The following is a 7,736-nucleotide window of genomic DNA, read 5'->3' as shown; positions in this document are numbered from 1 at the left end:
CATGGTTGTCACTCAAGATTTCCACTGGCTTGCTAGCAGAAGGTTGTGAGCAAGGAGCCACCTTAAGGTGCTGGAGTTAGCTCTGAACTCTCACCTGCCAGAAAGGAACAGGGCTAGCCTGTACCTGGCCTAGAGGATTCAGGAGTGAAGGTGATGACAGCTACATTATTACAAAAGGCTTCCTCCCAAGAATCACTGTCTTTGGCACCATGAGAGGGAAGAAAGCAACCAGCATTCATAAAGTAATAGAAATAAATCCCAAACACCAGCATTTGTGCAGCAATTACCTGGAATATTTATCATCACTTGAATGAATGGGATCTCTGACCCTCTTCAGATTATTTGCAAATGAATCCATTAGTTAAAACTCCTTTCTCTTATCAGTACATGAGCCATAAAGCACTGCAGTCCTTAGTGTAGATGAGCAAGGAAAGATGAGATTGTGTTTGTAGTAATGAGTGAAAAAGGAAGTAAGCTGGGGATATGTAATGAGACAGTTGTTAAATTTAGTCCTTTAGAATGCAATTGCTACAGCAAGCCAAAAAATTACTCTGTAGCTTGACTTGAACTGTTGCAAAGGTTTGAGTTTAAAAGAGCAGATTTTTATAGTTAAGCCAATACTGGCTTCTGGGCTGCTTTTCTTTTTAGCATATTTAAGATGCATCTACAAAGCCAACTTGCAAATTAATAAATCTTTCCTTTAATTCAGACTGCCAAGAACAAAGAACACTGACTACTGCAGGAGCCATGTTAGTGATGTAAACCAAAGGACTGGGGATTAAACAAGGATTACTGAGTGCTAAATCAATGTGTTTCCTTTTCTGGCTGTGGTGTGAAAGTGTGGATCATTACATAAAACATGGCACATGACTGCCTGGATTAATGCTGGGCAATGTTACGGCAGCGTTGACACACAAAGTTTGGTGTCTAAGCATGACCATTGTGCTACCAGGGAAGTGACAGCCATGACTAAGGGGAAACGCAGGGGGGTTTCTGCTAATGCAGAATATTCTGAAATTCCAGCCTGGCTCCCCCTGCTATAGCTTTTCCAAGTAAACTTGGCTGTGTTTGTCTATGTCCTACTCTTCTGGAGCATCCTGGAGGTTTCTTTTTTAATGCGAAGGAAGCTATCCAGAATTAAGATCATACTGGGGGGGGAGATGGCAATTCATGTAAGGATCTCACAGTATCAAATTAAATGAAAATATAATCTCTGAGTTGGGAAAGTTTTGCTCACCTGATTTAGTGGTCTGAACCACAACTGTACCTCCTATCAGCAGTGCTGTGTACTGCTTTATTCTGACCTCAGAGGAATTTGATTTGGAGTTTGGTTTGTGAGAGGAAGAGAAAGAAGAAGTGAGGGGTTAAATCAAAACAAAGGAGAAACTCGTCCCTCTGAGTTAGGTGAGAGGAAGACTGTGGAAGGTATGAAGGGCCTTGGAGCAAACCACCAGCAGTGGCCAGATTGTCCATGGGAGAGGGACAAGGATGGCAGCAGGAGTACCTGGTGGAACCAGGCAGTGATAGCTCTGGCCTCTCAAACTCATACACCAACTTACCTTTGTCTCAGATTTGCTTTTACTTCCCCAGCATCCTTTTCTAAAGGTGTCAGTACACCAGGAAATCCTGTAGACCACAATCTACACCTCTAAATAAGCCTGTGTTCACCCACAGGAGAGTGTATTTATTTCTGTGCTTTGAAGAGTCATAAAACCAGAAGCTGCAGTGCCACAGGGGGTAGCAGTGGAAAGGACTGAGGACCTGAAGCAGCCACATGTACTGCAGGAGAACCACCCTGCAGTATTAAAAATCTCCTCACAGGAGAGTGACATGGCAGTGAAAAAGAAATTAATTCTAATAATTCTCTGTTACAGTTTGAAGTGCTAATTATTAAAAAATAAAAGGGAATAAAAAAGGCTGTTAAATTTACTTGAGATTACAGCTGTTTCCTTCTAGTTTTTATTCTCAGTATACATAAACTGGGGCAGCAAAAAAACATTGAAATCCTCAGATGCTTTCTGGACAGCAATGGTCTCTCTTTCCAACCAGTGGCAGGACTGATTGAGCCTGATTATGTCCAGATCAGGAAATTTAGCGAGGATGTTCAAATGCTGAGCCATTACTCTGTTCCATAGCTCTGGCATCTCACACATGCAAAAGTACATTTTCCAAGCCCCCATGGCACTGCTTGCTATAAACATGTTCTGACATAGGTAAGAGGGCAGTGGGTGCACTGGGCCTATGGAACAATTTTTAATATGACAGAGAATGTGGCTGTGGCATTTGTCCTGATGGTAATTTTAAAAATTGCTGATACTCAGTGATTATTGGATGCATTGTTTGTGTTCATGGAAAAGCATCTAGGCTGCTCTTAACACTTCGAGTAAGTATTGTCTGTTCAGATTTTTTTGCCTCAGATATTTTGATGGCATGCAGACTTGGCATCCTGCTAAATAAAGACGTTGAGTCTTTATAGTTTTATCTCTTGAGCCCATCTGGTTTGAAGTAGTTGACAACAAGCAGGAAAGGGAATAGAATGAAAGACTCACTTCATGTTTGCTGAAATAAAAGAAATGTGCAAGGCAGTGCTCAAACAGAACCAGCCTGGGAGAAGGGCTGCCTCTTCCCACCCCTCCTCTGCCCTTTCCAGATGATGGCTTTGCCTGCAGCCCCTCCACTCTCATGCTGGTTCTTGCTGCCCAGGGTAGGAGCTCCCACCCCAGACAAAGGGAGGCTGAAGCAGCCGGGCCAGAGCACCACGAGAAGGGGAATCATTGTCCCCTGGAACAAGGAACAGTGGGAGCACAAAGCAAGTGGAGCAAAATGCAAACGCCCATCATCCAAGCTAAAACCAGTGACAAAAGCAATAGTGCTAACACCTCACACCAAGGTGCCTCTGGAAGTTTTACATGTTGTTTATTCCATTTTCCACTTCTTTTTTGCAATTTAAAGCCCAAGGACATCAGTCTGAGGCCCCGGGCAGCAGTGCAGTCACTCCTGTGAAGGCAGGCACTGAGCACAGCAGGGACACCCGAGGTGTCCTGCTCTGCACACTGAAGCACCCACTGGTGTCCAGGAGCATCAGGGAGGAGGAGGGCACTGCAGGAACACATTCCCTTTCCTTCTCCATCTCCCAGAGACCACTAAGAGCTGTTCACAGCAGTGTAGAACCCAGGCTGGAGTAGACATCACAGTCACTCACTCTCACAGTGCACCTCTCAACTGTCCTTTGGCAGCTCCAGTTGCACTGGGAGCAGGAGATGGAAGCTGCTCTACAGCCTGGCAGGATGTCACAACATGGAGGAGTGAGCCTTGAAAATGAGTAGGGCCTCTTCTATCTATGCTGCTCCATCTCCTTATAGAATTAGGTCCTAAATGAGACTTTTCTGGCTCTTGTTCTTAATCACTTTGTTACTAGTTCAAATTTATAATTTTAACCTAAATAGAAGTGAGTGATTTATTGTAATTATTTTGTATAGGCTGCTCTTAATAAACTTTTTTTTAAAAAAATCTGGAAAAACATTTAATTTCCCATATGGAAAGAACCCATTTATCATACTTTACTTGGATATACTTGGCCAACTATTGCACATATATGCAAAACATATGTGACAAATTCAAGGCTGAATTTCATAAAACAGAAATGCTGTGAAATGTGATATAATAAATATATTACACAGACATATGTGGCCAATTTATAAAACTATGGTATCTTTGGTAAATTTATAATAGGTCATTTCTATTAATGGGGGAGAATGAGGGTGTGTTTTCTGGCATATGCAACACACATAATACTTTGCACAGCCCTCCTGAAGGACAGTGGGCGTTTGGAGAGCAGACTTGTACATGTACATACACTGTGTATATGGGACAGGTCTGTGTTTTTCAAAATTAATGTGTGTCTTCAAAACCAGCTCTACCTTTTTGCATTGATTGTGTGTGCACATACTAGGCAGCAAAAAAAAGTATGAAATACTATTCTTTGAGATTTCCAGCCTTTGATACACTATCTAGATTCCCACCGACAATGGGTGTCCCACTGTAACAGCACATTTTATAGGCACATGCTGAGCTCATGATAATGGCAATAATAGAAATCTGGGTACAGTCACTTTCACCTCGTTTTGTCAAACACCTGTGTAAATTATATATCTTAGCAATCAATTGAATTGGAATAATTAAACGAAGAATAAAACACTTATGTTTAGAAAGACGTTGCATCCATACACATGTACATCCTCTACACACACAGAGTGGGGTTCTTAATAACACCAGCTTAAAGCAACGGCTGAGCCATTGCTGGCTGAGTATCCTCAAATTGTAACTCACAGGAGACTGCCCCTTCTTATTTATGCCAGAGTGTTTCAAAGGTGAAATCTTTCCTTTAACCTCCTAATCTCTATTTTCCTCTCATCGCGTATTTCCCAGCTCCGGAAGATGAAGCCCCTCTCGTTTTCCGTGCGTGCCGAATCCACCGCGTGCCATGCCCGGCTCTTCCCTCTGGAGGGAGCCGGCTCTTCAGGCAGGGCCGGCCGGGCTGCGCGCAGCATCTTCCTTCTTCTCTTCCTCCTCCTCCACCGCGGCCACTGGGCAGCGATACCTGCGGGGACCGTCCGAGGTGACCCTCGGGACGCACTGGGGGTGTCCCTGCCCACACCGGCAGTTCCACACAAACCGCGGGTCAGGCCAAAGCATCCACGCTCTCAACGCGCTGCAGAATTTGGTTTCAATCCATCAGGAAACCGACCAACAGAAGGCAAAGCACAAAGAACCAACACAAGTATGTGCACACAGACGCTCTTCTCCCACCGTCCAGCCCAGCCGTGTTCCACAGGCTCACGGCAGCTTTCTGAGCTCGTTGGGTAATGATGCTGAAACCTGCTTTGCAGGTACTGCTGCGTTTGCTCTTCCAGCCTTCTCCAGGCAGCAGGGCTCAGCTTCTGCCCCCCAGCCCAAACCTGTGGGTGCCTGACTTGTTTCTAGCAGCTCCAGGGATCCCTTTACACAGGCAGAACATTACACAACCTCCTTTTCTTATTCCACACAGATCAAGGTACAACTGCTGTTTGGTGAGGGATCCAGCATCACAGGCTGAAATCCACTTGCTGGAGAGAAGGAGGAATGCTGGCAGGAAAGGACAGTGCCCCAGCTGAGGTGGCCCTGACCCATGTAGCCCCACTGGCCATGGCTCTGTGTAGAGATGCACTAGAAGCCCACAGCTCATGGGAGACCCACACTGTTCCCAGCAGCCTGCTGCACACAGAACACCTTTCTATACCTGCTACAGTCCTCAGGTCATTCTCCACCCTGCAAGGCACTGTTACACACACTGTAGCAGGAAGCCAAAGCAGTTGCTCCCCTGGCCATGGCCATGTGTACATGTGCCTGATATTGACTGAAGAGATGCCAACACCTCAGGACACTGAGAGGCAGCTGCTGGAGACCGCCTGCACAGTTCTAGCCAGAGAGTTATAGGGTCTCCCTGAAGAGAAGACTAAAGAGAACATCTATGAAATGTGTAAAGAGTGTGCACGAACACTGCAAACACACAGGAGTCTCATCCTGATGCTCCTATCCTACACTGAATTTAATCAATTTCACTAGCAAGGACAGAATAAAATCAACTGCAAAAAGCCATTTCTGAAAACTGGAGCTATCCCCAGTGTTTGGGTTAAGTGATTAAGCAAAGGCCACCCTTGTTCCACCTGTGTGGAACAAGGAACTAATCCTGGATTTATCCACTGAGCTGGCTGACGTGGCTTGCAGACCTCAGAAGCAACCACTGAACTCAGCCTGCAGCCCTTGAAAATGAGCTAGATGGCTAATTTGTTCTCTAGCCCTATTTGGAAAATACAAAGGATGCTTGTAACACTGGGGCCTGTTTTACAACAGCTTTTAAAGACACTTCATGTGTAAGTGCTTTGTGTGACCTGAGGTACCCACAAGTGCAAGTATTGCCTGGAAATGCAGCTGCCTTCTTTCCTAGCGTGTGCCATGGCCCTTGGTGACAGTGTGGGCTCAGTGAAGTTTAACCAGACGTGTAATCAAATCATACAAAGTCATTCATCAAATCAATCTACAATACACAGACAATGCATGGCCTATACGTGATATGTCCTGACTAACAGGCTGACAGGTAATATGACATTAAAGTGTTACAAATTTCCTGTGATATTCAAAACTGGTCAATCTGCAGGGTTTTGTTTATTTGAAGTGGATTTTTTCTTGGGATAGAAAAATTACCCTTTTTGTTTCCCATATCTGTAATATTCCCATCCAGTGAGAGAGACATTGTTATGGAAGGAGGGACACCAGTCAAAGCCCTGAAGAATCTTGATTTAAGGATTAAAATACAACATGAACTGGATTGCTAACATGCTTCAATATGAACATGTCTAAGCACCTTGCATGCTGATGGGACTAAATGCATTGTTAGAAATACCATTTTCATAGCTCAGACTGTAGGCTTGACACAGCTGCACGTTCTCCTTCCATTCAGCCTCAGGACCTCTGCAGTGGTTCTTTAGCACAGAACACAGACTGCTGATCCTGAGGACCCTCTATCCACAGCCATAGCTTGAAGCTGTGATTTTCTCTTCTTCTAACAAATATAAAACTGAAATTCTTACAGTCAAGGAGCCTTGAGCCATTTTCATTAAGGGCACAGTTTAGTCCTGGCACCTTGGGTCATTCTGTGTGTGCTTAAAGAGAACAGGTGCTTACCAATACAAACAGATCTGTTTTCACCCGGGAATCCCAACCTTGCAAACTGGTGTATTGTGATAGATTACCACAACCATGGGCACCTGCAGCAACCAGGGACAGAAGGGAAGGAGCAATCGCCTATGGAGAGCCACTGTTTGCTCAGACTAAGAACTCTCCTTATTTAAATAACTGCATTTTGTAGGGGAGGCTTAGACTTCAGGGCAGACATGCTGACAAATATACACAAATAATCAAACAAGAAATGAAGAAAAGAAAGAAGAGGAAAAATATTTATAAATGTCACTGTCCAATGTCTTTTCAATTGAAATGAAATAAGATTATCTACATATATCTACAAATATCTACATGTATCTACACTTTGCAGATATGATTCTTTGGTTGTCTTCACTTTTTTTCCTACACTGCAACTATCAAGAAAAAAAAATGGGTTTGTATAATCTTTGAAGGAAATAATAAATATAACAACTTCATTAAACATTTGACCAAAGCTTTGGCACTAATCAGTTTACAGATAACAAATCATACTGAAAACTCTGAAATAACAGCGGCAAAGCAACAGCAATAGAGCACATCCGAGAGCCATTTCCCACTGACTAATAATAAGCACAAGGCTATTTTACATCAACCTTTCTGAGAACATTATGCTTTAGTCAGACATTAAGAATCTCACAATTCACTGCAAATGTCAAATAAAATACATATTTCTTGCACAAGTCTTTTTTTATGGATCCAGATATATTTTTAACAGAAAAAAATACATAAAATATTCATGGTAGCCTGTATGCCTTCTTAAACCTTTCTAAAAAGGTTTGGAAGCCCAAAGCCCACTGCCAGAGACAAAATAAACATTGCTATTAACATTGCCACCTGCACAAGGGAAAGAACATGTTTTAAAGAGTTTATAATGAAAATGCACAAACATGGATGAATAGATGACTTTAAAAGAAATAACATCCATCTTTTAATGGAGTCATGTGGAAGAATCAGGAAAGTGTTCATAATACTGTATA

Source organism: Molothrus aeneus, chromosome 18 (assembly GCF_037042795.1).
Source record: "Molothrus aeneus isolate 106 chromosome 18, BPBGC_Maene_1.0, whole genome shotgun sequence".
NCBI lineage: Eukaryota > Metazoa > Chordata > Aves > Passeriformes > Icteridae > Molothrus > Molothrus aeneus.
The sequence above is the reverse complement of the archived record's forward strand: the minus strand, read 5'-3'. Positions refer to the sequence as shown.